At 40.5% G+C, this 6312-nt stretch overlaps 1 long non-coding RNA gene across 1 annotated transcript; it reads right to left on the bottom strand.

Annotated features, from left to right (window-relative positions):
- Positions 1-1214: 1214 nt before the first annotated feature.
- On the bottom strand, positions 1215-1594 carry LOC123957775. The gene is made up of 2 exons (XR_006821891.1): positions 1468-1594; positions 1215-1381 (listed from the first exon to the last, which is right to left on the bottom strand). It is a non-coding gene; the product is annotated as an uncharacterized LOC123957775 (long non-coding RNA).
- Positions 1595-6312: the final 4718 nt, after the last annotated feature.

The following is a 6312-nucleotide window of genomic DNA, read 5'->3' as shown; positions in this document are numbered from 1 at the left end:
AAAACATGGGAAATGCGAGGAATTCTGTGGACAGTGTTTCAGTGCTGGGCTTCAGTGGAGGGATAATAAAAAAGAAAGCTAATTTTGTACTTGGTGATGGCGCAATGGATAAGATGCCTACCTTTTGTGTGAGAGATCTGGGTTCAATCCCCCACTGTGACCTATCCACTGTTGTGTCCCTCAGCATGACACTTAACCCCTTGTTGCTTCAGAGCTGTGTGACCTCTGACATGTATAACAATTGTAAGTTGCTTTGGATAAAAGCATCACCTAAATGAATTTATTGTGTTTTGTTTTCATGTAAAATATGAATCTTAACAATAGGTACTAAATATGGCTGTAAAATAAATGTAGTGAAGTAAAAAGTACAGTGTTTTCCCCCAAAATGTAGTGATGTAGAAATGGAAATATTCAAGTAAAGTACAAGTATGTCAAAAAAACGCTGTCTATGCTTTATGGGCCGGGGTTATATAAATAAATAATTTAGTTATACCGGCCCCAAAGTTTTGTCGGCCCACCAGGCATTTGCCCGGTATGACAGATTACCAATCCAGCCCTGGTCACAGCACTGTGTAAATCTCAGCTGCACAAAAATTTCCTGTTTGTGAACTGAGAGAGACAGACACACTGTTTCTGTGTATTTGACCTTGAAATAGATTTTGTAGATACTCAAGATACTAACTTTTGTGTTTATAACTTATATTTCACAATTTCCAGATATGGAAACGTGATGGCAGACAGTGTTGGCGCAAATTTAAGTTGTTTTGCACGCGTGTTGTGGCCGTGCTGTTTCCTTGTGGCTTAAAATAATAAACTTTCAACTTAAAGTCGGATACGCCAATCCATTTATTAACATAACAAAAAATTTAACATTTCTTAAATAATAAACTTAACTCAAGTCAGTCTCATGGTTTCACGCCGTGCCTCACGGTCAAAAACCATGCACCTCGCTGTGTGCCACACCTGCACTAATTAACACCTGTCTTAAGTAGACTTGTAGCAGAACACAGCACCACCCCATCCCAATGTACAGAATGTCTCCAACACAACCGGCCCCTAATTGTTCATGGTACTACAAGACATAACAATTAAACATATACATGTATGGAGACAATAATACAACAAAAAATATCTTACAATAAAAATAACCAAATAAAGCCCTCTTTGTGTCAGGACTTCACGTGGCTCGAACCCAAATGCAGGCAAGGACACGGTTCAGGAGGGTAGGAAGCAGTTTATTGAACACAAGAAAAAGGTAGACAGATGCGAGGTGGGATTCCTCCGGTGTGGCGAGACAGAATGAGCTAGGCCAGGCAGGACGAGTAACTAGGCATGCGGGAAACGGCGAGACTTCCAAGGTAGAGCGGGGTCTCCACGGACTCTAAACAGGGCACAGGAAAACAAGGTCAAAAACGGACACATGGTTCATGAGGCTGGTTAGACTGCTAGTAGCGTTACCTACTATACCACTAATAATCCGGCGGGGAATTGAGGAGATGGCAGGGTTCAGAAGAAAGAAGAACCGGTTCAGATGAAAATGGGAAACAGGTGTGTAAGAAGTAATTGCCTGCAGCTGGAGGAAGACGCCCAGCTCTCGGAGACCCGGCCCACAACTCCGCCCTGAAGGAGAGGGAGAGACAGAGGGGGAACGCCACAGGAAGACAGACAAAACCAAAACCCACCAAGCACCTTTCACACACTCCAAAAGGGGAAAAAATAACTCAAAACAAGCACACAACACACAGCTGTCACCTCCCTGCTTGGGGCGGCGTGACACTTTGGTGCGTTTGTTCACTTTTACATTGTTCTTTCAATTACGTTTATTTTGGTTTTGATTTGCACAGATCTGACTATGCCAGATTTATCTGGAAATGATTTAATAATTATTCCAGTCATCCAAGAATTTCGTGGTGCTGTAGCATCTGCAACCAAAACGATATCTCCTGCTGTAAGATTACCCTTACTGATGCAAGAGTCTGTGTCCACTGAGTGTGCTACTTCTAAATGAACTGCCCTGCTGGCCATGCATGTAAAGATAACACCATAACATTTCACATAGGAACATCCTTGTTTTACCTCAATGGGCCCAAAATAGTCCACTCCCACATTAGTAAATGGAGGTAAGTCTGGAGTAATCCTTTCTTTGGGGAGATCAGCCATTTTTGATCACACATTTTTCCTTTGTGACACTTGCAGAAAGCACAACTTGACAAGATTTTCCTTACTGCTGCATTGGCATGAGTGACCCAGAACCTTTCTCTCAATTTGGAGAGGATGTAATTTCTCCCACCATGCCTCGTCTGTTCATGAACATTTTTAAGAATTAACATGGAGATGTACTGATCTTTACACAGGATGACTGGGTGTTTGCCCTCTTCGGGCATTGCAGTCCTGGATAATCTTCCACCTACTCTTAACAGTCCATCCTCTAGGACAGGATTCAGTTTGTAGATAGGACTACACTTTTTTACAAGTTTTCCTGTCCTTGTCCTGCACAAATCTCTTTGTCAAATCTTTCCCTCTGACAGAACTGAAGGATAGCGTTTTCTGCTGCCAATAGATCCTCAGTTGATACACTGTCTCGTCCCAACAACTTTCTGGCTTCCAACATTTTCTTGTCAACATAACAAAGATCAGCCATTTCAACCATCACAAGTTGCTTTCTTCTTCGACTCAACTCCAATAGAGTCTTTTTGACCTTGAGCAACCTTGCAACTATGTGTGAGTTGATGGGTTGCATTATCCTCTTGAATAGTTATTGTGTTTGTAGAGATCTCCAGTTTGACCTCTGGATCATCTTCTTCCACTGGATCATCCTCAAGAAAGTTTGTGTATTCTTGGTGGAACTTCTCATTTCTTAGTCCAATGAGGCACCGTTGATCTGATTGTTTGGCAGTGTTACCTCTGGGCTTTGAATGTCAGCTTTAAACTGTTATGTCCGTCCTTTAAGTTTACAGATTGTTCCATTATTTCAATGAATCTTGCCTTCTGTCTTGACATTTCTTCTTTGTCGTCGGCGATTTTGTCATTGAAGTCATTTTGGTACTGCTTCTCCAATAGCAGCTGAAGTGATTCCACAGATAATCTGTTTACAGCAACACTATGACAGCCATTGTCATTCATGTTGTCTTCGCAATCCTTTTCTAAGCCATTGATCACCCACCCTAATAGGGTTTTAACAGCATGGGACCCTCACCTTGGCTATTCACAATTTACCAACTTTGAAGCATTAGTACTTAATAATAACTCCACGCTGGCATCAATTTCAGGGATTTCATTGTGCTCAAGGTAAGGCCACTGTTTAAGTTCTTTTTGTTTGATGATGTTTGCTGTATTCAATGGCATTGTTTTCTGTGTGTAAACATTTGGAAGACTGTAGTACCTTGTTCCATTGACTTTGTCCCAGTGAGATTAAGCCTATGCATGAATGTGTAAAGCTGTTGGATGGCTCCGTTTGCATTTTTCACAGGTTTTGCGCTTATCAAAATTTTTGTTCAAATGACCAGTGTTGAGACACCCAAAGCAAACTCCTTTTTCCTTTAAGAAGCTGATCTTTTCATGATGTTTGTTCTTGGCAAATCATTGACATTCATCCATACTGTGCTCTTGTAAACAGAATAAACAATTGCTGCAGATATTGTGCTTACGTTTATCATCTTGTGTGTCCTTGTGTTGCACTTTGCTAACAGCGCAGACGTTTGTAGCAAAGTTGTCTCGCTTCAACTTAGATTTTGCTGTATACACATCCCTTTTAACATGCATAACCCTTTCAGTAGTTTGGACATCACCAAAAATAGGATCAAACAAGATTTTGACTTGATATTCCACAAAGTGTACAACTTCATAAAGGTTTGGTCTGCGGTTGTGTCTCTCCCGAATATCACATGCAGAACTTCTACATTTTTTCCTTAATTTAAATGGAAGTTTTGAAACAACAATTTTCAGGTTGGCAGACATGTCCAGCTCTTTCATGTCCTCTAAATCTGACATTGCATTATTGCATCCACATAAAAATAATGCATAGTCCTGCAGTAACGAAACACTTTCAGCCTTTACCCCAGGCCAGTTGAGAACCTTTTCCATATATGCTGCTGTGATCTTTGTTTCATTACCGAAGTGTTCCTGTAGGAGGGCTTTAGCTGTTTCAAAACCTCTCTGCACTCATATGTAAACAGCTTTGTACAAGGTCGTGTGGGCGCCCTCTGGTGTACCTTTACAAATAATACATGCAATCACCTTCAGATGCAGCTTTCTCCTACACAGTGCCTAAAGGCTTGCATGGACATTTAGAACTTCAGTGGGTCACCTTCAAAAACAGGTATTTGTCTTGGTGGCAGTTGGCTTTCTCTGTGTGGTTGTATGAGCAGCTCAGATATTTCATTTTGCCTTTGCAGAATCTGTCATGTAGAATTGTCATCAACTGTATGTGCAACATTTTCAGTGGGTCAATTAGAAAGGTGATTATAGACTGAAACTGAACTAAAATGACGAAACTGAACTAAAATAAAGTTTTTAGTAGGTTATAAAACTAAACTAAATCTGGGTGTGGAAAAAAAACACTTTAATTAACTGAAATAAAAATTAAAAATAATAAAATAATAACTCTAGCTGTTAGGGAGAATTAAACATTAGTAAGGCCATTGGTGACCTGTAACTTCAGATTAAGAAGAAAGATTAAGATTAAGAAAACTCTCAGCTTCCACCATCTACTGTTATGTGTCAAAACAAATCTGTGGAGTTGTAAACTTATTTTCCTTTGCAATTCTTGCCAGTGTAAAATACTCATGTTTTTTAAGTAGAGTAAATATTTTTAATGCTGCCTGCAGTTCTCATAAGTTATGTAGGCATACTTATGTGTGAAACCTGGTGCATTAATGAGTCAAAAATGATCTCTAGCTCTGGGGCTTTCAGATCTTTTAATGCTTTTTTGAGTTTAATTCTGTTTGATGAACCACCAGGGAAAGGCAGTGCTCTGTCCTGTATGTACTTGTGTAAAGTAAAATAAAAGTGAAGTTGAGTCATTTAGTTTTTCTCCCTGGTACTCATCTCAGGGACTCCCAGATTTCCCCCAATACCTGGAGGATGTGACCTGTGCAGGGTTTAAAGACAGATGATAGTAGCAAAGATGGCCCCATCACCTACCATCACTCTCTCTTTAAATTAAAGCTGGACTGTCAGGACAAAGCAGAACACCACTCCTTCCTCCAGCACCATAAAAGGGCCCTGTTGTCACTTGGTAACTTGGTAACCACACCTTGTAAATGTGGCACTGTTTTTGTAAATAAGGATGATGTCAACTTATGTCTTTTAATACACATTATATACAGTAGGCTAGTATGAACAACAGTACAGTGAAGCAGGGCTCTGCAGTGCAACTCTTTCACTCACATATGCCCATAAATGATTTACAAGCACAGTGGGTTAGTGAAGACTAAAACCTACTGTAAATAATGTTAATGTTATATTATACCAGTAGTCATTTATACTAGTTCCTCTTCCAGGCTGTGGTTAGAGCCTCTGCAGCGGACAGATGTAGATTTAGTTCAAAATTTGATTTAGTTCAAAATCTACAACATTTGTAGGCCCATGTCGACCGTTCAGATCCAATAGTCTTCACACGTCACGCAGCCCAAAAACAAGTAACTGCTCCACCCTTAGCAGAACCTAGCAGTTGGCAAAAACATTCACAGGGCCCATTCACTTGTAACAGAGTCTCATAAAAAGAATCCCCATTTAAAATCAGGACACAAAAATCAGCAGTTGATCAGGCAGGCAAGACAGCAGTGGCTATACAACCCTCAACTAATGGATATACAAGCTTAAATTTAAACAGCTAGCCTTGTTATCAAACCTGAACCATCCATCCATCCATCCATCCATCGTCAACCGCTTATCCTGCGTACAAGGTCGCGGGGGGACTGGAGCCAATCGGGCAAAAGGCGGGGTACACCCTGGACAGGTCACCAGTCCATCGCAGGGCCCAAACTCGAACCATTGGTTAATATTTAGTTTTATCAGTGTTATTAAGCAGCTACCTATAAATACACAAACACAGTAGTTTTTTGTTTGTCTTTTTACTAAAGGGGACTGGGGCCAAACTCCCCTAAACACATGAGAAAGTCTGAGTACATTGTTCAGTCTTCTCCAGAGCAGCCTTTACTGCCAGTTAACAATCTGAGGGGTCATCAGTCAGATGAACACCAAGCTTTATTTGGACATTAAGCCTTTCATTCACAAACACCTCAGAAGAAAAACCTTCTGGATATTCCCTCTGTCACATCACAGAATACCAACATCATTCTAATGACATTT

This window comes from Micropterus dolomieu, linkage group LG19, assembly GCF_021292245.1.
Source record: "Micropterus dolomieu isolate WLL.071019.BEF.003 ecotype Adirondacks linkage group LG19, ASM2129224v1, whole genome shotgun sequence".
Taxonomy (NCBI): Eukaryota; Metazoa; Chordata; class Actinopteri; order Centrarchiformes; family Centrarchidae; genus Micropterus; species Micropterus dolomieu.
Note: the sequence above shows the minus strand (reverse complement) of the source record. Positions and strands in the feature narration are given on the sequence as shown.